Genomic DNA, 27,526 nt, shown 5'->3' with positions numbered 1-27,526 from the left:
ATAATCAAAATTGAAACACATTCCCAATTGCCTTTCTAGTTTGGGTGCATCTCAAAACAGCAGAAAATGACCTGCTCACCCTTGTCAAGAAGCATGTACAATGATGGCATGAAGGATCTGCCCAGCAAACAAATTAATTAAGCACCAGACTAAAGAATTCCAGAATCAGCAGTGACTAAGGATTCCTTTACACACAAAGAGAAACAGGAACTCTGTTTCATCCTGATTAAAGCTCTGTAATCAGAGTTCTCAGTGGTCTGTAGGTCATGCTTTGCAGACTACTTTACACCCTACAAAAACAATAAATCAAAGTCATCTATTATTTTACAGACTCTCAGTCTAGCCAGTTTGGGTTAAAATCATTCCCTGGTTTGCCTACAGGTTAAGCAGCCAGTATTTTTCCAGCATTGTTTAACTTTCAGCACCTTCTATACCATATCACACTACCCCCCCCATACACTCACCAGGAAATATTAATAAGATGGGACACAGTGACAACTCCCATCTTATTTTGCTCAAATTCTAGTGGCTGCCTGTATTTCAATCAATCTTTTCCACTACAAGAAAACACTGGAGAAAAGATAGTAACATTTCCTTCTCCCACCCATTGTGATACCAAGGACAGTGTAATAGAAGCGTCCCTTTGTGCAGACAAAGCCTACAGACAGCTTCAATATGTGCTGCCTTGGAGCTGGCTTTGGCTCTCTGGAGCAAAGCCGAGATTTAATGAGGCTTTCCAGATTGAAGGTCACAATGGTGTGCTGAATAATAGGGTTTTTGCAGAGAACCATACATTAATAAAACTAAACAACTACATATGGCTAATGGACAACTGAGACATAATGATAAAAGACAATTGATGACCAATAACAATATTTCATAAAGCCAGCCACATACACCTATACTTATCTTATGAGAGTTTAAGGTAACACAGACTATACAACAGGGAAAGCTTTGGTACATAGGTAGAAAAGTTCCATAGTTCATTTCCCAAAACATCATGTGCAGCCTCTGCCTCCAAAACTATCAGCCACTTTTCATATTAACTATCAGGGTAGAGGAAGAAAGAAAAAGGAATTCAAGAAAAGAAGATTTCAGTAACATAGATTCTATTCTTTTTAAACTGAAAAATTCAAATGCCCTGCTTCTGACTCTTGTTTATTTTAATTATTTTTTTTAATGTTTATTTATTTTTGAGAGAAAGAGTGAGTGAGTGCAAGTGGGGGAGGGGCAGAGAGAGAGAGAGAGAGAGAGAGAGAGAGAGAGAGAGACAGAATCCGAAGCAGGCTCCAGGCTCTGAGCTGTCAGCACAGAGCCCGACACAGGCTCGAACCCACGAACCGTGAGATCATGACCTCAGCTGAAGTCAGACATTTAACTGACTGAGCCACCCAGATGCGCCTGCTCTTGTTCTTAAAAAATAAAATCCACTCCTTTTTTCACTCCACTAAGGCCATTCTTTTTCTCTGAAGGTCCTTTTCTTACTACATTCCAGAACTTTTTATAAGATAAGAAATGGAGGTAAACTAGTTATTTTATATGAGAATAAAAACCAAACAAACAAAAAATCCTAGGCTCTGGTCTTGTTTCTGGTAGTGTGTAACCTTAAGGAAGTCACGTAAACCTTCACTGATGCCACGCATCTTTATACATACAACAACAGGGGTGAAACGCGACTGGGATCATAAGTGGGGTTTCATAGTGACAACTGAATTTTATGAGTACAAGAACTCAATAAAATTCTATGTAAAAATATTTTGTGGATGAGCATTTTTCTAGGGTTAGCATTCACTTATAACAGATTTTCAAAACTGGTAAAGAAGCACTGGTAAAGACAATTTTTAAGTAAAATGTTGTAAAGAGTCTATAATTCCATGATTCTTTAATAACAACAGAATTAAGTAAAATTTTAAGTCAACTGGAATAGAAAACAGCCTACAAATTTTCATCCTCAGAGAATGGAAAAACTGGAAATACTGTTCATTCAAGCTGTCAACAATCCTGAGGGATCTGGGAGAGATGAAGGGATTCTCTCAGCAGTGTTTAAAGGCCAGATATCCTCCCTCCACCCTTAGCTGAAGACTTAGGGCCACACCAAAAAGGGCATGGAAGGAAGCAATGTATACACCTAGTGCCCAGATCTTGATTGTTAAAATACCATTCCCCTCTACAGAGGTGGGAATCCTTAAAGAAATGGCTGAGTTTTAGTCTGGGGCAGGGATAGTAAGGTGACCCTGGGACATCTCGTTGGGCTAGAAAACAAGGAAGCACTCAAAGACTAAAGGATCATGTTAAAGGTTGACAGGAACAGGTTTGAAGAGGCTCCCACTGGCAAAATTTGTGCAATACAAACCTCAAAAGTAGTAACGAAAGTAACATATCATAAACTTGAAAATTTTAAAGTCCATGAGTACAAAACAGTAAGAGAAAAAAGAGCTAGTATAATGGGAGAGCGAATAAAAGACAAGAGAGAAAACCAAGAGAAGCCTTTCTTTACGGAAGACTACCAACCAATAATATAAAAGAAACAACGAAATTAGAAAAATCATCAGGGCAGCTGGGTGGTTCAGTCAGTTGAGTGTCCAACTTCAGCTTGGGTCATGAACTTGTGGTTTGTGAGTTTGAGCCCCACATCAGGGCAGAGCCCGCTCCAGATCCTCTGTTCCCCCACCCCCGCTCTCTGTCCTTCCCCAACTTGTACTCTCTCGAAAATAAATTTAAAAAAAAAATCATTTTTCAACCCCCATGTGACAGGTGATTTAGGCAAGGATCATCAATGGATGTAAAAAATCACTAGGGAGTAAGATATTCACACGGTCTCAAAGTATCACCCAACATATTCCTTACTGCCAATGTGTCCATTCCCTGAACCTGGACTTTAAGAATGAACATAGCATTGGATATTCTAATTAAATGATATCATGGTTAATGGGAATTAACTTTTTCAAACATCTGTGAACTTACCAATTTTCAAAGAATTAGAAGATAACACTTAATGTATACATTCAGCATCATCTAATAATTATCTGAAGATTCAGAAGGCCTTCCTGTACCTTACTATGCCTCTTTATTATCAGATGAAAATAAAAGATAAAAGGATCACTGCACAAAAATACATCCCGACACAGCACACTAGGATTGTCAAGCTCTCTGTTGTCCTTTTCTGGTTCCCAGTGGCCAATGGTTCCACTTAGGGATATCACAGTCCACAATTGTTCTACTGTCCCCTCCTAAGCTTTAGGTAAATGAAAAACATCTCTTCCTCCCCCAAAGGTAGGTGAGATGATGCAGAAAATTCTACAAGACAAAGAACCATGTTTCTTCAACAAATGGTAAGAGAAAAAGGGGAAGAAAAGGAATGGTTATGGATTAAAAGAGACTTAAGAAACACATCAACCAAATGCAACATAAGAAACTTAGCTGGATCCTGATTCAAACCAACCAACCATAGGAGCACCTGGGTGGCTCAGCAGGTTAAACATCCGACTTCAGCTCAAGTTATGATCTCACAGTTCGTGAGTTGGAGCCTCACATTGGGCTCTGTGCTGACAGCTCAGAGCCTAGAGCCTGCTTCAGATTCTGTGTCTCCCTCTCTCTCTGCCCCTCTCTCACTCACACTCTGTCTCTCTCTCTCAAAAATAAACATTAAAAACAAATTTAAAAAAATTTGGTTTCAAATAAACCAACCATAAAAATACATTAAATAGGAAAATTTACTGAATAGATATTAGATATTAATTATTTTTAATTTTCATGTGTAATGTGATTAAGATTACATTTTTAAAGAGTCCTTTTTGATAAGGTACATACTGAAGAATTTATGAATAAAACAGTATGATGTCTGGAATTTGCTTTCAAACATTACAACTGGGTGGTGGTAAGGGGATAGGAGCAAACGGGATTAGTTATGTGTTGATAACTGTCAAATCTGGGTGATGAATTTGCAAGCGTTCATCGAACTACTGTCTCTATTTTCGTGCATGTTTGGAAATTTCCATCACTAAAGCATTTTTTTAAAGTGAGGTGGCCCTATTAGTTATAGGTATGGAGACACTGTGGTCAGTTAAGATGTATGGTTGCCCAGCTTCTGGATCTATGAGTAACTGATTTTATTTCAGTAACCATTTACGAAATACCTGCCAGTTTCTGGTGTCTCTAGAACTCGGTGATAACCAAGGGTACTTTTCAGTGTCGTCAAGAATGTAGTGATTAATAGTGTGGTCTCTGGAGTCAGATTGCCCACACTGGAATCCCAACTCTGCCACCTACTAGGTGTGTGATACACAGAAAGTTGCTTGATCTCTCTATGCCTCAGTTTCCTCATTTATAAAATAGGAATAATAAAAGCATCTATCTCAGAATACCTGTGAAGTACTTAGAACAGTGCCTCATATATAGTAAACACTCAATAAATGTCAGCTATTATTGTTGGTGTTCATCAGTCGATCATATTAAAAGGAAATCTGACTCCTATCTACTGCCATAGAAAATCTCATATAAACACTGCCTTACTTTGATAGCTATGAAACACTTTAACAGCATTCCAGATTTCCTAAAATTTAATGGTTGTGGCATTTGTCTGTGACAAATCGATGCTTATAACAGTTTGAGGAGACATTATGTTCCTTCATATTAATTGACAAAAAAAGATACCAAGATGCAGAACAGCAAGATGTCTGCCCTTTAGTGAACCAGTTTATTTGGAAACGCATTTTGTCTTCCGGCAATACATCACTGATTTTCGTCTGTGAATATAAGGTCACATCATCATAAGCAGGGTTGGAAGATGCAAATCAAGCTGATTCACCAATAACTGTTTCTAGTATTGATATTTTGCAATATAATAAAGCTAGAATATCATAAAGAGCAATGACCTCCTGCCTCTCTCTCTGACAGTGAGGGTTTGGTGGAATTGCTGATGCTGCTGAGGATGGGGAATGAAGGCTGGAAGGGAAAGCAGTGGTAGACTATCGAATCCAAGACAGAGTTCAGGCTCCATCTAGGCAGAAGGTATAATGCATGTGTACTGTGTAGGTTACTATAAGTAGAAAACCAAAACAACGATAACTTGAGATTGACCAGCAGCATCTCAAGTACAAGGCAGTGGGAAGTACTCTGCTCCAGGTATAGAAAATAAGGGGATGTGATATCTGTAGAGAACACAAAAATATGGATGAACTGGCTAAAACTCATTCTGCATTTTATTATCACCATGCATTGGCAATTCAAAACATTATCTCGATCAAATATTCCTCCCCCCGAAAAATCTTTTGTCTAAATTCCAGCTACTGGAGTCACTGCTGAATTTTAATAATATACATATAAGCTTCAAATTAGAACATTTTTAAAATGTGTATCTCTATTATACATTTATGCCACATGGAATTTAGAGAATGCCCATTTTATAGTCTGTGGAAGCAGATTTCAGCTACACAGATTAATTTTCAGAGCCAGTTTATAATGGTTCAAAATTGCTCAGTCTGGCGTCACAGTTCGTGAAACCCACCATTCCACATATTCCTGAACTTAAAGAGCAGATTAAAAAAAACAATGATATTCTGATGATTGTAATATGAAGAAACAGAATTTTAGTTACTTCATTTCTATCTTTATGTGGCCATTTGAAGTTTTTAATTTGCATTTAAATCAGTGAAACAATTAGATCTACTATGTGTAATATTTTGGTTTGGTAAGTGCAGAGTTTATTTCACATAGGAGAAACTTTAATGAATATGAATAATATCTTTTAAATCAGAATTTATTATTGTTTATAACTTTTTTCAAGACTAAAGAATACAATAATTGTTCAATGAAAGAATGATTTACTGATATAATTATTACATAGAAAATAATGATTGCTACTGATATTAAATGGTTACTAGCAAAAATAATTATGCTGTATAGAGGAGGGGGTGTTAAAAAATGATGTGTCCCAGGTTAAATGCACTAGGTACATCATTGTCTTTGATACTCTTCTGTTCTGCAATTAACTCCACTTAGCAGTATTAAAAAACCCAAGACCTTGAGAATAAGTATCAGAACTAGCAAAGCCGAGTAGTGCTGGGTTCCAGTTGTCAAATGCAAAAATAAACAAATCTCTGTCATTCTGTGATATTCACATATTTTAGAAGTCAAACATGTTTCAGAACAGGCAGGACAACTTTAATCAAACAGATAATGACCTTTCACAAAAGAAACAGGAAAAAAGTCCAAATTGCTAATTGCTGGCATTAATGCTACTGAATCATGGCTCATTTATAACCATCCTCCTAGTTACTATGGCATATTATCTATCTTATTTTCACATCAGATTTTAGAATCCTTCAGTATGAAATCATAAACTGGAGCTTTCTAATCACAAGTAAAAGGATACTTGATTAGTAGATAATGCAGCCACTCAAGATTTTTAAGCAGAGAAATTGTATTCTAAGATTTAACAACTTGTATTGTGTGAATTGATGTGAAAAAGGTTAAGATTTTCTAAAACTATTTAATTGGCTGCTTATTAGTAGAGAACAAGTTGGTAACTTCTTAGAAAATTAAATGATGCTTTCCTAGCCCATTTGTGGTTAATTTTCAATTTTAAAGTTATGAGACTCATTCCTTGAACTGGCAAGCATTGGTAAATGTCTTCTGTGTGTCTAGCAGGGTGCCTGTTGGTGGTGGTCGGGCCTCACCGGTCAAACCAAAGGAGCAAAGTCTCTGCTATTCAATGGAATAACAAATAAAAACAAATATTTATGAAAATGTGACCAGTGAGATCACAGAGAAACACACCAAGTGCTACAGAAGCAGGAAGAAATAGCTCAAAGTAAGTTCCAAACTTCAACTGCTTTGAAATTAAGACAGAATTCTGACATGTATGTCAGAATTAAGTATATAGGGGGGGCCTGGGTGGCTAAGCTGGTTAAGCATCCAATTTCGGCTCAGGTGATGATCTCACGGTTCGCCGTTCAAGCCCCATGTCAGGCTCTGTGCTGAGAGCTCAGAGCCTGAGCCTGCTTTGAATTCTGCATCTCCCTCTCTCTGCCCCTCAGCCTCTCATGCTCTGTCTCTCTCACTCTCAAATATAAATAAATATTAAAACAAATTAAATATATAACCAGTGGAAGTTCATTTGGCATGGACTTTTTCTTCATATCCAAGCAGTCTCTTCATATTGAGTTGTTTCATCTCCAAGAGATCTACTTAATTAATTTTACCACAAAATCTCGAAATCAGAATACCTCAGATAAATGACTGGTGGTAGTGAAAATCAGAGATTAAAGTGGAGATAGCTACAGGAAGGTGGAAGAAAGGAAGGGCAACAGCTGGATGCCTGTCATTTGAGGAAGAGCGTGGATGGCAAGCCATTAATGAATTCTGGAACAGAATGAGCACACACAGATGAGCAGCTCCTAAGTTTCTCTTTAGATCCACTGTGTATGAAATGTCTATGGGATACCTGTAGGCAGACGTCCAGTAGAAGTTGGAAAAGCAGTCTGGAGCAAGGTGGGGCTTGCTGATATAGCTTTAGAAGTCTCCATTTGAGAGATGGGGATTAGAATCAGGGGGCTAGATGAGATTGGCTAGGAAGATGTCACAGGGAAGAAAAACAATTGAGGATGGAACTTGATTGTATACAGTTTCGCATCATTCCTTAAAATGTAACCGTGTGATAAAAAAGCATAAACTTTCCTAAACTACAGATGCCTACCTTTTACTTCTTTTACCCAGAAAAGTTAAGAACATGATGTTAGAAGGTGGAGGAGGGTCAGTAAAGTATCTTCCAGAATGAGAAGGTACTTTGAGACACAAAACTGAAGGAAGCCACTCCATACCATTTTCAGTTTTATTCAGGGTAACAAACTGATGGGGGAATCAAGAAGATGGATGATCCAGGCCCTACACAGCCATTCTCTGCCCCAGGCTCCCCCCAGTCCAGACCTTAACCCACAGTTTTATGGAGCAAGGGGCACAGTGGTGAGGTCACAGGGCAATTATCTAAAGTGGCACCTTAGGTGTGCCAGGCATCTCTACTAGTTACCTTAAAGTAGGACCTCTGAGGGGCGCCTGGGTGGCGCAGTCGGTTAAGCGTCCGACTTCAGCCAGGTCACGATCTCGCGGTCCGTGAGTTCGAGCCCCGGGTCAGGCTCTGGGCTGATGGCTCGGAGCCTGGAGCCTGTTTCTGATTCTGTGTCTCCCTCTCTCTCTGCCCCTCACCCGTTCATGCTCTGTCTCTCTCTGTCCCAAAAATAAATAAAAAACGTTGAAAAAAAATTAAAAAAAAAAAAAAAAGTAGGACCTCTGTGTGCCATTTTAGGAAACATTAAAACAAGCCTTTCTGCATTCTGGTCAGGGCATACATTAACCTCCAAGGCCTGGAACACGTTACCCTGAGGGAGATGGTTGCATAGGCACAAACAAGATGGAGGGCCAAAGATGGAGTCAGTGTTGTCAGCTCTCCTACCCACAGGCTCTGAGAGAGTGCTAACTCTGCCACTCAGAAGCTGGATAGTCATAGGTTAAGTCACACGATCTGCAGGCTTCAATTTCCTTATCTGTACAATGAGGGTATCATAGCAACCATCACACCATGTACAATTTTTGTGAGAATTCAATGAGATGAGGGATGTAAAGTGCTTCATACAGTGAATGGCACAGAGAAGGCACTCAATAAATGTTAGCTACCATAATGGTGACAGTGATGAATCTTACTACAATTCTGGCCATATGGCAGGAACTTAATAAATAACTGTCGATATTGCTCCATATGTTTCTAAAATCTATTTCCATCTCTCAATGAATGGCCCACTTAAAGAGCATTTTGTTGAGTAAAAAATAATTCACTATACATTATAGACTGACTCATTCTCTGATTATGTACATACAATTGTCACTATACAAAGAACTTGATTGAGAAATGATTGCACTCTTATATTCCTTCCCTGTTGATATTAAGTAACCTGCTGCTTCTGATATTTTTCTATTCTACACATTTCTAAATATCTATGAAAAAAAACCCCTAGGTTTTCTAATCATCCATTGAAACATGAAAATGTTTAGTCAGAATGAACTAATTTGTCCTCAAAGCTTCCATAATTATGGGTCCATTACTCTACTTAATAAATTGTATCATAATTAACAGTAAGTGAGTCTGTTTCTTCCCAAAGATTTATAGGCATGCTGAAGTCAAAAAATGTATTCATCCCTGTATCCTCAGGATCCAATCCAGTGTTTAGCATGTGACAGTAAGTATTCTCGATGAATCAATGAATTAATGAATGGACGAACAAACAAATGAACAAATGAAAGAACTCAGGAGCATGTAGGACAGGGAAAGGGATAACCTGGATTGTACAAGATAAAGAGTGTGGGCCAGATGAACTCTGTAGTCCTTGTGATTCAGTTGAAGATTAGCCTATGGTTGATGTATCTTATCATAATGGCATTACATACGTCTCACTGTCATTAATGATGAAAATCTGTCAGCCAGATAGAAATAAGTTATAGTTTCAATATTCACAAAGTATAGCCATTTTTATGGAAAAGCAACTTTAAAAATTAAAAATCCACTCAGTTGGAAAAAGCCAAAGATGTACTATGGCACTTCAAAAAAAATCATTTTTTTATCCTGTACTCACCAGGCAAATAAACCAGTCCCACCTGGTGTAGGGGTGAAGATGATGGACAACCAATGAGGAAGAAAGAGGCTCAAAGTGCCATTCTGCAATACTGTCTGTGAACAGAAATTACAAGCATTAAATTTCTGGCAAAAGCAAAGTTGGCATATGTCACAGCCCATATGACTCTGAATGCAATCCAATACAGTAATTTTGTACTTTGGTATATGTCACAGATCATATGACTCTGGGTGCAATAAAATATAGTGATTCTGTACTTTTGGAACACTTAGGGGTAAATATACCATGTCAGATTAAAGAGGTTTCTAAATAACTGATCTTTTGTCCATTCTAAAGATGACATATTTTAAAATGTTACCCTCTGGGGATGGACATCTCTCTCAGAGGGTATCATTACAAAAAAAAAAAAAAAAAAAAGAGAGAAAGTATTATTTAAGATGTTTTGGGCCACAGGTAAAAGATTACCCAACTAACAGGGGCTTAAACAATATGTGCATTTCACTTTGTACATAACAAAAAGTCTTAAGTTTTCAGAACTGGTTTAGAGCTCAGCAATATCACTGAGGACTCAGGCTCTTTCTGTGCTTCCTTCCCTCCATCCTCAGCATCTTGGGGAAATCTTCCTTCATGGTCACAAAATGGCTGCCACAGTTCAAGCATCTCATCCTTGCTTAAAAGCCCATTTCCCAAACAGGAAGGAAGGAGTGGTGGTTTAAAAAAAAAAAAAAGGATTTTCTAGTCATGTGGCTCCCTGCTTTATCACAGTGTAAAATCTTTCCCAGAAGCTCCCACGCTGACTTGACCTTACATCATTTTTTCCCCTAGTGCAGCAATTTTATGGTGTTTTTTTTAACCTTTTAATTCAATATATGTTAAAAAACAACAATAAAAAACCCAGTTTAGCCATTTCTTCCACCCCACCTCCCACACCTTGCCTCCAGCACCACCATTCTGTTCTCTGTGTCTATAAACTTGCTTTTTATTTTTTTAAGATTCCATATATGAGAGATCATACAGTATTACAGTATTTGTCTTTCCCTATCTAACTTCGTGCAATTAGCATAATGCTCTTGAGGCCAATCTATGTTGTTGTAAATGGCAAGATTTCATTTTCTTTTATGGTTCATTAATACTCTATTGTTTATATATACCACATCTTCTTTATCTGTTTATGCATCAATGGACATTTATGCTATTTCCTTATCTTGACTATATATATAAATGATGCTGCTGCAATGAACATGAGGATGCATACATCTTCTCAAGTTAGTGTTTTTGACACATATTTTTTAATTGCATAACATTTACTTACAATAAGGAGGCTAAAAAATATAGAGCAGAGGTTTGACAAACAAACTTGAAGATGAGAATTGAAACTGCTACACCAAAGCCTGTGAATACCCAGTCCTTTCAAGAAATCTACTAGGCAAAGATCCCTTTCTAATCCTATATGACCACCATCGTGAAGTACAAAGTAGAATTAGAAGGATCTGGGATTCAATTACATCTCCCATTACTTACTCTGTTAAATGAAGACAAGAATGTCTACCCCTATAGAAATGAAGACAATAATACCTATATTGATTGTGTAAGGAGTCTATCTTACCATGTCCAGGCTCTAGATAAAATATTTTTTAATTTTTTTCTTACAGAAGTTCTTTTTCCCTTATGCTATTATGAAACCAAAATATGACTGCTATGTTCCTGAGTCAAAGAGCAGGAGTCAAATCACCCAAGGAACTAGATATGATCTATATATACACATGAGAAAGAAAATTTATTATAATCTCATAGTGGATAGGACTGGTACACCTTATTATCACCTTCTTCTGTACCACACAGGGAAGATGACCATGCTTGCTGGTTAAAGCAATTATTCAAGAGTGCAGGCAGAAGAAAAGAAGGAGCAGCAAACACCTAACACTGACTGGCAAGGAGACAGATTGGCTGATCATTTTGATTCTGAAAATGGGTCACTGTATCCTCAGCAGTAACCTCAGAATTCTAATGACTGTAGAACCCAGAGAATGCTGACCAGAGGAACAGAGCAGTGGGAAGGAAACAATTTACTTTGACAGTTCTGACTATGCTAATAGCAAATAATTTTCAAAGTGTGAAATAATTTTGTATCTAGCAATAGAGAGTTCTGGAATAGCATTCTCCTGACTTCCTTACTTCCTCTTCCCTCTTAAAATTGCTAACTGGAGGTAGTGAAAAACAGCAATGGACTAAGAAGTTAGTGACCCAGGTTGGGTTCCTGGCTTATTCTTCATTACTTTGTTTATAAATCTCCATTTCCTCAGTATGAGTTAGGTGAGGTTGGACCATATATATCTGAAGCATCTTGCAACACTGAGATTTTATGAGTCCAGGGGCACTTTGATTTTTAAACAAGTTCTGTTTTGTTACCAACACCAACTTTATAGTTCCATAATAACTGGAAAAATAGAGGAGTACATCCATGTATGATCAAATTTTTCCAATAATATAGGAACAGCCAATTATTACCTGAGACCTGGAGGTAAGGATGACTTAGCCAAAAGTCATCCTGATAGTCTGGGATTTAGGAAATGCAGTCATTTTTGAAAGAGGCAAAATTAATAGGTCCATCATGAAATAAAGATCTTCTTTTTTAAGTCTTTCTACTTTTTTTTTAATGTTTATTTATTTTTGAGGGAGAGAGGGAGAGAAAGACAGAGTGCAAGTAGGGGAGTGGCAGAGAGAGAGGGAGACACAGAATCTGAAGCAGGTTCCAGGCTCCGAGCTGTGAGCACAGAGCCTGATGTGAGGCTTGAACTCATGAATCGTGAGATCATGACCTGAGCCGAAGTCCGATGCCTAACAAACGGAGCCACCCAGGTGCCACAAAATAAAGGTATTCTTAAAATTTTTATAACTCTACAAAATTTGCTTGTGTGTAGGGTTCTGAAATGAACACGATCAGCTCTGACACAGGTATAATGCCCAGTGCATTATAGGAGCAAACAAAAAATACTCAAGTCTCAGTTCAAAGGCGACTCCCTTCAAAGACCTTTCCAAACCTCTACTCACCACATCCTCTACCCCTGTTAGAATTACTATAAATTGAATTCCAGTGACCTTTCATAGCACTTTATTGGTATCTTTCATAGCACAGACAGCTTTCTTCCTCTGTTAGAAGTATTTATGCACAGGTTTATCTCCTTTATTGTAAGTTCCCCATATGCTCCAAATTGCTTATGATAGTAATAAATAAAGCAATACTTGTAAAATCAATGATTCTCCAGAACAATGCCTTTCTAGGTTGCTTTGCTTTGTTTTGTTTTCTTGAAAGAGAGAGAGAGAGACAGAGAAAGAGTACATGCATGCATGCGCTCAAGCTGGGAAGGGGCAAGAGGAAGAGAGAGAGAATCTTAAGCAGGCTCCACTCCCAGCATAGAGCCCAATATGGCGCTTGATCTCACAATCTTGAGATCATGACCTGAGTTTAAATCAAGAGTCAGACACTTAACCAGCTGAGCCACCCAGGCAACCCTCTCAATGTTTTATTTGTTATTATTATTTTTTAATGCACAGGTATGAAATATCTTACATTGTGACCCAGTGTTTCACAAAATACTTGCCCTAACCAAGTAAGATACACTCTGATATTCTCTATTCTTTTCTATTTTACTCTATTTCATTCTTTTTAATAAAGGGAGCAAATCACTAGATGATGTTTATGAACCTCTAAGTCTCACCCTAAAGTTTAATAGTGATCCAGAAGAGTTCTTTAAAAAGAAGCAAAATGTAAAGGGAGATCTAGTTTCTGAAATTCATTTCTGAAAATGATCTACAATCTACTTACTCTTCTTCCTACAGATGCTGAAAAGCTAAATACTTATTTTCCCAGGCTCCCTTCCAGCTAGGCATAGCCATGACCCATTTCTGTCAAATGAAATGTAAGTACGAGTCACAGAGGTATCATCTAGGAAAGTTTCTAAAGGGGCCAGATTCTGCTGGCATGTCCCCTCAGCCCTTTGCCATTCTTGCCGTTCCTGCCTGAACCATGGAGATGATACCTAGAGGTGCAACAGGCACCTACTGACAAGCACGAGCACAAGACCTACAAGGAGGGATGGGAGAACAGAAGGAGCCAGAGTCTATGGTGACATCACTGAGCCACCAGATCAGCCATGGGCTGCCTACCCCAGACATTTTACTATGTGAGACAAATAAAGTCCTTATTTGCTTAAACCACTGTTAGGTTTCTGTTTATTTATAGTTGAACATATTCCAAACTGATCCTACACTCAGTAACCATTTTTGGATTCAATGACCCTCCATGGGAGGTAAATTTTTAAAAAGGGAAGAGCGTTTTTTCTGAAATTTATTATGGAGGCTCTCTAACACTTTAATTTATACAAGAATGGCTTTGGAGAGCTCCACTATGGAGAGAACACTTCCAGTGATCATCAGTTCATAGAAAAAAATGCTTTTTGTAGAAATTTTAATCATGTATACATCTAACTTCATCCCCAGGCAACAATGCTACTCACTATGGATACCACAAAGAACACAATCCAATCCCCAAGAGGCTTATAGTCTAGTGTGAGAATCAAACATACCATGAGATACATGCTATGACAGGATGCTGTCAGGGTACTGGGATGGAACGGAGATGAGGTAGATTCACATGCCTTTCAAAGCATCAGGGCAATAAAATACAGCAAGTTCTGTAAAACCATCTTAGCAACTTCATTTCTCCTCTAAAAATGCACTGAAAGTATAATTTTTTAATGGATTAATATAAAGAAACATGTTCCCATAGCCTCCAATAAAACTCTTCTATGATAACTAAAAATGTCCCATGGAAATGTCACATGGAAAAAAAACTTTTTTTTTTCAAATAAATCTCCAAATAGCTTTTTACAAACTATGAAAAAGACTTAATGCCTGTCATCTCACAACACATTTATTTTGCATTTATCAGTTAAACTGGTGCAATTGTGAATGTTGATTCACTTAGCATATAGAAAAGACCAACAACCAAAAATAACTGACATTTTTATTCATCAACACACACTAGCATGGACAATAGAACAACAAGACAGTAAATTTTGTCAAATAAAAATATAAAGACCAAAATTTTAAATAACACATCCTAGAAACAAGATTTTATTTACCACTTCTCTACCTTTTGGCTAATATCAACTACAGAAACAAGAATTTTTACTAATCCAGAGAGAGTCAATCAAATCAAGCTGTTAGAGCAAAGTCCACATTAGGATCCCGTTGACCTCAATACAGTGGTTTCACATGACAACTGGACTTAACAGATATACAGATAAGCCTACCATCTGGGATTTTTTTTCTTTCTCTTTTTCTTCCTTTTTTTTTTTTTTTTTTGGCCTTAGATGCAGCACTTTTACTTATAGTGACCATATTCCAAACCAGAAATTAATGCAGCCTAACTACTAAAATTGATACTAAAATTGATACTAACTAAAATTGATACTAACCTAAAAAACCAATAACCTGATAAAAATAACCACCATACCTGACCCCCACCGAGAAAGAAGAAATGGGGGTGAGGGAGAATAAAGGATTGTGTTAAACACAGATTTTACAAAGCAATATGGTCTAGGTGTAATTTCTATTTTAGCCCATGAGTATCTTTTTTCTCAAAGAAAACAAAAGGTTTTTGAGATAGTTCAGATCACCAGGACAATTGGCAAATTGTCACATGTACCAAGTCAGTGCTTCCTCTCACAGTAACTCCTTCAGTTACTTTTAGCTCTTTCTCTCTTCTTAAAGTTACCATGTAAGGATAAAAAAAAATACACTTTCTTAGGGTAAATTCAATATTGGGGGAGGGGGTTAAACTTTTCAAATAACTTACATTTTGGGGGTTAGTTTTTACTTTAACTTAGTTAGCTTTTTTGTATTTATATTTCCTTTAATGGCACAAATATATATACTAGTAGTTTAAAGAACCATATTCTACATATTCTACATGTCTCATTTCACAAACCAGCAGTGCCATCCCCATCCCATTTTTCCCACTTCCCAGAGGCAACCACATAAAAATCTTTTAATTGTTTCTTTTGGCATTGACCTCCATATGCAATGTTAAATTGCTGCTCTTGATTTTTTAGTTATAAAAATCTACTATCTTTTAGGCTTCCCACCATGGAAGTCACCCACCCTTCTCAATCCATACCTACAAACCCACTCTTCCCATCCTCCTTCTACAGTCATCATTTTGTATGGCTCTTTATTCAATGTCTACGTTATTACTACATAAATGATATTTCCAGCTAACCATATGCTATACTAATGATTACTTTTTCCTGAACAACTCCTGTTCGTACCCTAACCCAACCTCAGTGAGTCTTGTTCTTGATTTTCAAAATGTATCTAACTGCAATTATTTTGAAAATTCACAAGTTGTTTACATCTTCTCTTAATGAAGTAAATAAAAATTCTGTCAATTTCACCTTCTTGACAACATGGCCCCTGAAGATTTCACACCTGTTCAAATTTGGACTATTCTGCTCTCTAGACTAATCGCAAAGTTGTCATCTTTGAGATTTTCCTTCACCAACACCCTGCACAGTCCCTTTGTTTCACTTTTGTGTTAAAGCCACTATTTCGTGCTTTCAGGTCTGTCTCCTTTTTTTTCTTTTTTTTTTTTTTTTGACATCTTTACTTTGATGAAGGTTATCTTCTAGTAATTTCCTTGGAAGTAAAAATTTTGAGACCTTGAATGTATGAAAATGTACTTACTGGTGCACCTGGGTGACTCACTCGGTTAAGCATCCAACTTTGGCTCAGGTCATGATCTCACAGTTTGTGAGTTTAAGCCCTGCATTGGGCTCTGTGCTAACAGCTCAGAGCCTGGACCTGCTTCGAGTTCTGTGTCTCCCTCTCTCTCTGTCCCTCTCCCACTCATTGTCTCTTCTCTCTCTCCCTCAAAAAGAAATAAACATTTTTAAAAATTTTTTAAAAAGAAAATACCCTCTCATACACAGAGGGTTTAATTTTTTTTGTATTGGATTTCACTTTATTTTGTTCCCTCTCCTGTTTTGGCATAGAAAAAAATATCACTGAAAGGAAAAAGGAAACAGCAGGTGAGCAGGACTAAAGAGACGGGACAGGGGCAGGCAGGGGGCAGCATCTGAACTGATGGAATACCTGTGCTTAGTCTGCTTCCACTACCCTAATTGGGGGTTTCAGGGAGAGGGACGAGCATACTGCAGGCAGAAGAGGATGGCTAAAATACTTCAGAATTTTGAAGGCATTCCTTCATTTTCTTACTGTATTCTTTCTACTGCTTTACTGTGCCCATGTGTTTCAACAGTGCTGCTGAGAAGTTTGATGCCAGTTTCATTCTTAACGTTGGGTGTGTACCCTGCTCTCTCCACTTTTTCTGAAAGTGTTTAAGATCCTCTCTTTATCCCACATATTTTGCAATGTCTCATTGAAGACTTAGTGTGGGTCAACTTGCATCTCTTGTGCTGAGTTCTCAATGGGCCTTTTCAACATGTAAACTGATGTTCTCCAGTTCTGTGAAATTTTCTTGAATTGTTTGATGACCTTCTCCCTTCCATTTCTCCTTCTTTGTGGATTTCCTGTGATTGGGATGTTGGGTCTCTAGTACTAATACTCTAATTTTCTTATATTTTCTTTCTCTTTATCTTTTTTCTCTACTTTCTGGGAGTTTTCCTCAACTTTATCTTCCAAATCTTATTATATATATATTTTTTAAACTGAGTTGAGGGGTGGTTAAGTGTCCGACTTCAGCCAGGTCACGATCTCGCGGTCCGTGAGTTCGAGCCCCGCTTCAGGCTCTGGGCTGATGGCTCAGAGCCTGGAGCCTGTTTCCGATTCTGTGTCTCCCTCTCTCTCTGCCCCTCCCCCGTTCATGCTCTGTCTCTCTCTGTCCCAAAAATAAATAAACGTTGAAAAAAATAAAATAAAATAAAATAAAATAAAACTGAGTTGAATCCTCAGCAGCTTTTTTTTTTTTTTTAAGTTTATTTACTTTTGAGACAGACAGACAGAGCATGAACGGGGGAGGGGCAGAGAGAGAGGGAGACACAGAATCAGAAGCAGGCTCCAGGCTCTGAGCCATCAGCCCAGAGCCCAATGCAGGGCTCGAACTCACGGACTGCAAGATCGTGACCTAAGCTGAAGTCGGAAGCTTAACTGACTAAGCCACCCAGGCGCCCCAAAAATCTTATTACATTTTTAAAATGTACCAATGTTGGGGCACCTGGGTGGCTCAGCTAGCTAAGTGTCTGACCCTTGATTTCGGCTCAGGTCATGATCTCATAGTCATGAGATTAAGTCCCACATCAGGCTCCACATTGATTGTGGAGCCCACCTGGGATTCTCTCTCTCTCCCTCTCTCTCTGCTCCTCCCCTATTCATTCTCTCCCTGCCTCTTTCTCAAAATAAATAAACATTTTAAAATATATACTTAAAATTTACCCATGTTATTTTAATTTTTTTATATTTAATTTTGAAATAATTTTAAATTCCTATAAAAGTTGTGCAAATTTTAGAGTTCATATTTACCTTTCACTCACCATTCCCTAATGTTAACAATCTATGTAACTACAGTACCATTTAAAAAAATTTTTTTTCAATGTTTATTTATATTGAGAGACAGAGAGAGACAGAGCATGAGCATGGGAGGGGCAAAGAGAGGGAGACACAGAATCCGAAGAAGCCTCCAGGCTCTGAGCTGTCAGCACAGAGCCCAACGTGGGGCTCGAACTCACGGACCACGAGATCATGACCTGAGCCGAAGTCGGACGCTTAACCGACTGAGCCACACAGGCGCCTCCATTTTTTTTTTTAATTTTTTTTTTCAACGTTTATTTATTTTTGGGACGGAGAGAGACAGAGCATGAACGGGGGAGGGGCAGAGAGAGAGGGAGACACAGAATCGGAAACAGGCTCCAGGCTCTGAGCCATGAGCCCAGAGCCTGAAGCGGGGCTCGAACTCACGGACCGCGAGATCGTGACCTGGCTGAAGTCGGACGCTTAACCGACTGCGCCACCCAGGCGCCCCTGGGCGCCTCCATTTTTAAAAACATTTTTAAAACCAGGAAATTAGCATTGGTATAACAATATTAACTAAATTACATGCCTTACTCAAATTTTACCAGCTGTTCCCCTAATGACCTGTTTCTGTTTGAGGATCCAATCCAGGATCTCACATGGCATTTAGTTGTTATGGCTACTTGATCTTCTCTAATCTGTGACAGGTCTTCCTCAGTCTTTCCTCATCCTTCATGACCTTGATATTCTGGATGAGTACTGGTGAGTTATTTGTATTTGTATTTGTATATTCTCTCAATTTGAGTTTGTCTGATGTTTTCTTAACATTGGATTAAGGTTATGGATTTTAGGCAAAAATACCAAAGAAGTGATTTTGTGTCCTTCATTTGCATTGTATCAGGAGTACTGATATATTGTATTGTTGATGGTATTAATCTTGATCACTTAGTTAAGGTGGTATCTGCAGTGTTTCTCAACTATAAATACACTTTTCCCTTTGTAATTGAAAAATGGCAGCAAGCAGGCAATTAAGCTAACTAGCCCATTTTGACCAAAAGTAACTGATCTGGATTACAGTTACTAGTTTGTCATGCACCCCAACAAGACAAACAGAAAAGATCTCTTTTCCCTCTGAAAACTTCAAAACTTAGTACCTTTCCAGAGCAACAGGGCCCTCAGCATCTTTAGATCTAACATGGTCTAGGGATCTACATACACAGTGTTTATGGTCCCTCTTGTTAAATAAGACTGAAAATTTAGCAAGTAGCAATGGCCTAATGTTTGAATCCTAACTGAGACTAAAATGTAGGTAATTTCCTAAAGAGAAAAGTATTCATATACAAATGTGTGAGCCCCACGGCCTAAAACAACTTCTTCATGAGAATCAACACATTCTCTTCTTGCCTCCCAGCAGTAAGTGCCTATCTCAGATAGCACAACCAATCGTGTTCACCTTCTTTAAGGCAGAATGAACGTCTGCATTCAATGATCTAAAAAGGAAGCTCTAACTTGGAAACTTCCTAAACAGACAGAAAGACATCTCATTTCCATCAGAGTAGCCCTGAATAGACCAATGGAACTGCCAGGGCTTGTGGGCCCCAACAGGTCCAAAAGCTAAGGAAATGACAACATGGAAAACTAAAAAGAAGGAAAGAAAGGATGAAGAGGGTGTCAGGTTAGAAACAAGAGAAGAAAAGAAATGACAGTAGCTAAAATTTACTGGGTACATATGTGCCAGACTTGAATTATAAATACAACAGCCCTTTAAGGTAGACATTATCACTGCCCCCATTATACACAGGGAAAAAATACAGAGGCTCACCAATTATCTCTGGGGCCACCGAAGGTGCTACTCTAACTTGCATAGCCTTAGTATGAACACAGAGAACTTGGCCTTTAATATGCCTAATGCTTTTCTAGTAAATACATACTAGTGCTTTTCCACCAGGACAACCAACATAACTCAATGGTGCTTATTAAATATTTTCATGTTCTTGTACAACCCAAATGAGATCCAATTATTAAAGACCAAGCTGTTACAGAGAAATCAAGAAAAAAGAGGAAAAAAGAATAATGATTTCCCTCACCATGTTCAGATAAGCCAGCCTGGTATTTGCTTTAGGGAACTGTATGACCTGTTCTGAGTATAAAACAGCTTTCTTATGGCTAATGAGAAAATTTCCACACAGCTAACACTGAAAAGGTGTGCAGATTGGAATAAATCAATCTTGCCAGCCTTGGAACTTTCCAAATACACTACTCATACTGACAGTGTCAGAAGGTCAAGAAACGTACAAATCTCCTTCAATAAGGATGAGTGCTTTTAAACACTAGCAGTCCAGAGTTTAGTCCTATAATTCTTCATAGAGAAGATCCACTCGTGGGACATGAACTTCCTATCTCCTCTATCATCTCTCTTGTGCTCTGTCAGTTATTTATGGTTTGTAATTCTAAGGGCCCCTAGGGCCCTTCCCAACTGCTGCACAAGTCTAAAGGACAGGGAGAATCTGGCTTGAGGAAGTGTGGCCTGGGAACAAATGGGTTTTTATGAAGAGCCTTAAAAAGACAAGAAGCCCAAGCTTGCAGGGACAGTTCTGCCTCTGCATCAAGGTATTTCAGAAAGCACACTGCCCCAGAAAAACACCCTACACAACCATTCCACCTGAGCCTGAAAGTCCTTCAATAGGAGCCCAAGCCATAACACAGTAACTTCAATACCTACCCAGCAACTTTTCAGAAAATAGGTTTCAGTGAGGACAAGAGCTTGGGGTTGGAAGATTTCTGATTAAAGGTAGAGGCCACAAAAAGCATTAGTCAGGGTACTAGCCCAAAGCTATGGAAGAAACTATTAGATTTTCCAGGGATGGAACTGCAAAGTATCAAGAACAGAAAGATGGGAGTAAGATTAGCTATAATAAATATCCAACAAACATCACAGATATTCCACATTTAGAATCATATTGTACCTAGTCTCTAGACTCAATAAATTTTGACAGAAAACAAAGGTATTACAGGTTGGAAAGGATGCTGCCTCTTCACTGAAAAAGATAACCTAAGTTTGCAATATTAAAAGGCATCAGATAATAGTGACAACAATAAATAATTAATAGCCAACACTTAACACAGAGCTTATAATGTAGGAAGCAATCTCTAAACTCATGAACTCACTTATATTTCCTCATGTTACTCTCACACAACCATATAAAACAGGTCCTTTAATTGCAGCCAAGTCCTATTATTTTATTTAAAATGGGAACAGATTTAAGTTTGTACTTTGTTCCTACCATATTAAACAACCCAAGCTCAGAGTTTCATAACTCTTAACTACCTTGAAGAGTCATTTGAAAGATCAATAATAAACTAGAGGCAAATGTCTTCTGTTTCCTAGCAAAAGACATTACACTTCTTTGGACACAGATAGTTTTGTTTACAAGCTTCCAGGTTTCTACCTGGCATTCTTGCAACATCATAGTTGTTCTCTGCTTTTAGTGAAAGCACAGAGCTCCAAGAAAACATGGAGCATGTTCCACTGAGAACCCTGAGTTCCCATCACCATGAAAAAAGACTCACAAAGGAAATTCTTAACTTCCTTCCTAAGAAAGAGATACCAAAACTAAACAGAAAATGTGACAGTTGGTTATCATCCATCCTGAAAACATGTTTGCTACCTACTGCTAGGTGAACAATCCAGAAATAACTTCTGTCTTTTGACAGTGAATTAAGAATAACATTGAAGAATTATGGCTATGTAATGTTGTAAGAATTATGCACATACTCATGAAAAGGTAAAGAGGTCTCCTCTTCTCTCCAAGGCAATGCATACATGTACAAAAGACACAAAACAGAAAACCTAATAATAAAAGCAAGATTTCTACTGGGACACAGACTCTCCACAGGACTATGACAGAAGTTCTACTATTCTTTAAGGATTAATGTAACAAAATGATTAGTAATATAAAGAACACATATTTGTCTTGTGCAAGTGGAAGCAATAAACTTGAGGGAAGGAGCAAAACTATTTATTCTTATAGTATACCCTCATTTTCAGTTCTTCAAACCAGAATCTTAGAAGGAAAGGCCCAGCTAAGATCTATTCAGTTTTTCCTTCTAAGTTAATGGCCCATCAAACCACTGTCCAGACTCTCTTAGATTTGGCATTCATCCAGCCAGCTAGCCGCACTGGAAACCCTCAGAGAGTTCAAATGACCCATTCTGCAGGCTCCCCAAATCAGGCAGCTAATGATCTAGCATTCCTCCTTCCAATGTCTAATCCTCCTTTTTCCTTTTTCTTTCCTTCTACCTCTCCCCTTGCCATGTCCTTTGAGTCATGAATATAAATCTTCAATACAGTCCATATAGTATCGCTCTTTCTCTGAGAACATAGTGCAGGGCTATGGTGTGAAGGAAATGGGTGACTCCAATTAGATATAGACAGTGTGCCTCCAAAGAGGCAAGGTAAGATGAGCTTTTTAAAGACTAACCATTTATTGATTTACTCATTCCACAAACACTGAGCGAGTTCCAACCATATGACAGGCATATTGCTAAAAGCTAGGGATAGAATGGTAAGCAAAAACATAGTTCCTGACTTCATGGGACTTAAGGACTCATGGAGAAGAGAAACCTTAATAAGTAACTATACACTTAAATGTAAACCTGCAGCTATGATGGGTGCTATGAAACATATCAGCCTTGTGAGTACAGAGTAGGGATGTGGGTTAGTAGGAGAGTTCAGGAGGGCTTCCCCCAGGAAGTGACAATGAGAGTCCCTAACAAGGATGAGCCAGAGGGAGGAGAGGAGAAGGGGAGAGCTGCAGGCAGAGAGAGAATGCAAGGGCTCTGTTGAGAAAGGGAGCTGGGCAAATGTGAAGCCAAGTGTGAAGCCGAAAGAAAGCCAGTGTGGCTGGAGGACAGACAAGGAGGGACCCAGCAGAGCCTGAAGAGGCAGGAGAGGCCCAATCCAGCAGAGAGAGTTAAGCAGTTCTGACTCTCCAAGGAGCAATGGGAAACCTAGAAGGCTTTTAAACAAGGAGATGATGGTCTGGGTTTTCAGAAAGTTCAACAAAGTCACACATGTAATCCACACAGTCACTAATTAAACTCTTCTAATCGGTAGGTTTAGCCCTGGACCCTGTTCTTCACAATACCAAAAAAGGGGGTGCCTGGGTGGCTCAGTCAGTTAAGCATCTGACTTCAGCTCAGGTCATGATCTCACAGTTTGTGAGTTCGAGCCCCACATCAGGCTGTGTGCTGACAGCTTAGAGCCTGGAACCTGCTTTGGATTCTGTGTCTCCCTCTCTCTCTGCCCCTCCCTTGCTCATGCTCTGTCGGTCTGTCTCTCTCTCTCTAAGAATAAATAAACATTTTTGAAAAATAAAAAAAATTAAAAATACCAAAAAGGTAATACATCCAAATGCATGATTTGACTATTTGGGAAAATAGAAACAACAGACGGCTGGGAGGCATGGCCCCTTGGTATTTGTCTGTTTGAGGACCTTGAACTAGTCACTACATTTGTCCAGCCCCTGTTTCCTCATTTCTAAAATGAGGAAGTGTACAGTAGGACCACTCAGTCCATTCCCTCTCTAGGAGTCTCATTAGAAAAAGAAAAAAAAAAGACTTTAAAAAACCCAAGTGGCCAATAAACATAAAAGAGATGCTGATATTCATTCATAATGAGAGAAATTAAAATGCATCAGACTGGCACAAAATCATGGCTGGCAAGGATGTGGAACAACAAGAACTCATACTATTAAGTAGGAATGTAAACTGGTGCAACCACTTTACAGAATAATTTGGCAGTATCTGGAAAGACTGAAAATGTACACAACCTATGACTTAGCAATTCCACCCAGAGAGACATACCCTAAATAAACTTTTACACATATGCACAGGAAAGTTAAGAGTACTCATAGCAGCATCATTTTTGAACAAACTAAAAACAGCCTACATATCAGCAAGAGAATACAGAAATAGGGTATGTTCATACAATGGAAAACAACATAGCAGTGGAAATGAGTGAAATGGAGCAATATATATAGCAACAAGGAGAAACATCATAAACAAGACTGAGTGGAATAAAAACAAATTGAGAATACATTTGACATATCTTTTATATAATGTTTAATTTTTGCACAATGACTGTTTAGTAACACTCATTTTTTAATAAAAGTACAGAGATATACATAGGAGAGCTAAGTGACAAATTTAAGACAGTAGTCACCTCTAGGAGATAGGGAGGGAAATATAACCAGGAAAGGGGCTTTAACTAGATTTGTAATATTTTTATAGCTTAAAGTTGGTGGCGAATGCACAAGTAATTATTATGTTATCCTTTATACCTTTTTTTACACGGAAAATATTACTAATAACAACAAAGAACAGGAAGCAGAAGAAAAACAGATTGCTTCTGAAATCAAATTTGCCAAAACAGCAGAACCTGATGACATATAGATATAGCCTTGAGAAGAAAAAGGGTCTGGCCTTGAACCAGAAAGTAAGAGGCATGGGTTCTGGGCATGGATATGTTAATAACTAACCATGTGCTCCTGGATGAATCTTCTAGTGCTCCAGGTGTTAGCTCCCTCCTCTGTAAGTAAGGAAGTTGCAACAGATGATGTCTAAGGTCCTTCCTGTCCATATCTAAAATCTCATGGTTTTCCACTGTGCTCCCCACTTCCCATCTCAACAGGAGCTCTGGCACTGGGCGGCAGAGAGGCTACATGATGGATCATTTGCAATCCAAATTAAGGTTTTAAAATTTGCATTTACTTGGGATAACTGGGTGGCTCAGTCTGTTAAGTGTTTGACCTCGGCTCAGGTAATGATTTCATGGTTCACAGGTCCGAACCCCACATCAAGTTCCGCACTGACAGTGCAGAACTTGCTTGGGATTCTCTCTTTCCCTCTCTCTGCCCCTTCTGTGAGCTCTCAGGCTCTCTCTCTCTTTCTCTCTCAAAATAGGTAAATAGGGGAGTTCTGGGGAAGATGGTGGTGTAGGAGGACGCTGGGCTCACTGCGTCCTGCCGATCACTTAGATTCCACCTACACCTGCCTAAATAACCCAGCAAACCACCACAAAACTAGCAGAACAGAGTCTCCGGAGCCAAGAGCAGACGAGAGGCCCAAGGAAGAGGGTAGGAAGGGCGGCAAGGCGGTGCGCACTACACAGTGGCGGGAGGGAGCCAGGGTGGAGGGGCAGCCCGCCGGCCAAGCAGAGACCGCGAGTCTGGCTTGCAAAATCGGAGGGGCCGGACGGAGTGTGTTCAGACAGCGAGCGGGACTTAACATCTGGAAGGTTATAAGCTAACAGCTCTGCTCGGAGAGTGGGAAGGCTGGAGGACAACAGGAGGGAGAGTTGCTGAGCCGTGGACCACAGAGCTCAGTTTGGGGGAGGGGGGGAGGCGCTCACCAGCGCCATCTCCCTCACTCATCCCCCAGCCAAAATCCCAAAGGGAACCAGTTCCTGCCAGGGAACTTGCTGGCACCACGCAAACACCCAACACTGTGCTTCTGCGGATCCACACCTCCGGTGGCGGGTCTGACTTCCTCCCACTGCAGCAGGGCCCCTCCTGAAGTGGATCACGAAGGAGAAGCGAGCTGAGCCTACCCTTCCTGCCCCCGTGCACCCTACCTATCCACCCCAGCTAATACGCCAGATCCCCAGCACCACAAGCCTGGCAGTGTGCAAGTAGCCCAGACGGGCCACGCCACCCCACAGTGAATCCCGCCCCTAGGAGAGGGAAAGAGAAGGCACACACCAGTCTGACTGTGGCCCCAGCGGTGGGCTGGGGGCAGACATCAGGTCTAACTGCGGCCCCACCCACCAACGAGAGTTATTCAAGACAGCACAGGGGAAGTGCCCTGCAGTTCCACACCACTCCAGAAACTATCCAAAATGACCAAATGGAAGAATTCCCTTCAAAAGAATCTCCAGGAAATAACAACAGCTAACGAACTGATCAAAAACGATTTAAACAATATAACAGAAAATGAATTTAGAATAATAGTCATAATATTAATCGGTGGGCTTGAAAACAGTATAATGGACAGCAGAGAATCTATTGCTACAGGGATCAAGGGACTAAGGAACAGCCAGGAGGAGCTAAAAAATGCTATTAATGAGCTGCAAAATAAAATGGAAATGACCACGGCTCGGATTAAAGAGGCAGAGGAGAGAACAGGTGAACTAGAAGATAAAATTATGGAAAAAGAAGCTGAGAAAAAGAGAGATAAAAAAATCCAGGAGTATGAGGGGAAAATCAGAGAACTAAGTGATGCACTAAAGAGAAATAATCTACGTATAATTGGTATTCCAGAGGAGGAAGAGAGAGGGAAAGGTGCTGAAGAGGTACTTGAAGAAATAATAGCTGAGAACTTCCCTGATCTGGGGAAGGAAAAGGGCATTGAAATCCAAGAGGCACAGAGAACTCCCATCAGACGTAACATGAATCGATCTTCTGCACGACATATCATAGTGAAACTGGCAAAATACAAGGATAAAGAGAAAATTCTGAAAGCAGCGAGGGATCAACATGCTCTAACATATAAAGGGAGAACTATAAGACTTGTGACTGATCTCTCTTCTGAAACTTGGCAGGCCAGAAAGGAATGGCAGGAGATCTTCAATGTGATGAACAGGAAAAATATGCAGCCGAGAATCCTCTATCCAGCAAATCTGTCATTTAGAATAGAAGGAGAGATAAAGGTCTTCCCAAACAAACAAAAACTGAAGGAATTCGTCACCACTAAACCAGCCCTACAAAAGATCCTAAGGGGGATCCTGTGAGACAAAGGACCAGAGACATCACTACAAGCATAAAACATACAGACATCACAATGACTCTAAACCCATATCTTTCTATAATAACACTGAATGTAAATGGACTAAATGCGCCAACCAAAGACATACGGTATCAGAATGGATAAAAAAAACAAGACCCATCTACTTGCTGTCTACAAGAGACTCATTTTAGACCTGAGGACACCTTCAGATTGAGAGTGAGGGTATGGAGACCTCTTTATCATGCTACTGGAAGTCAAAAGAAAGCTGGAGTAGCCATACTTATATCAGACAAACTAGACTTTAAATTAAAGGCTGTAACAAGAGATGAAGAAGGGCATTATATTAATAATTACAGGGTCTATCCATGAAGAAGAACTAACAATTCTAAATGTCTATGCGCCGAATACGGGAGCCCCCAAATATATAAAACAATTACTCACAAACATAAGCAACCTTATTCACAAGAATGTGTTAATTGCAGGGGACTTTAATACCCCACTTACAGAAATGGATAGATCATCTAGACACGTGGTCAATAAAGAAACAAGGGCCCTGAATGATACATTGGATCAGATGGACTTGACAGATA

At 39.2% G+C, this 27,526-nt stretch overlaps 1 protein-coding gene across 8 annotated transcripts in view; it reads right to left on the bottom strand.

The window, feature by feature from the left end:
- The window catches only part of CRACD (capping protein inhibiting regulator of actin dynamics), a 271,856-nt gene that overhangs the window by 191,068 nt on the left and 53,262 nt on the right, over window positions 1–27,526 (bottom strand). For 6 of the 8 annotated variants that reach the window (XR_006964274.1, XM_047090892.1, XM_047090890.1 and 3 more), the window contains exon 3: window positions 9,624–9,718. The exons of 1 other annotated variant lie outside the window; for it this stretch is intronic. The gene's annotated coding sequence lies outside the window, so the exon portion shown is untranslated. The remainder of the gene's footprint in view (window positions 1–9,623; window positions 9,719–27,526) is intronic. One more of the 8 variants, XM_047090891.1, reaches the window with a different exon arrangement.

Source organism: Lynx rufus, unplaced genomic scaffold (genome assembly GCF_022079265.1).
Source record: "Lynx rufus isolate CCGP_SWC_20201006 ecotype Redwood Valley unplaced genomic scaffold, mLynRuf1.p SCAF_3, whole genome shotgun sequence".
Classification (NCBI taxonomy): Eukaryota; Metazoa; Chordata; class Mammalia; order Carnivora; family Felidae; genus Lynx; species Lynx rufus.
Note: the sequence above shows the minus strand (reverse complement) of the source record. Positions and strands in the feature narration are given on the sequence as shown.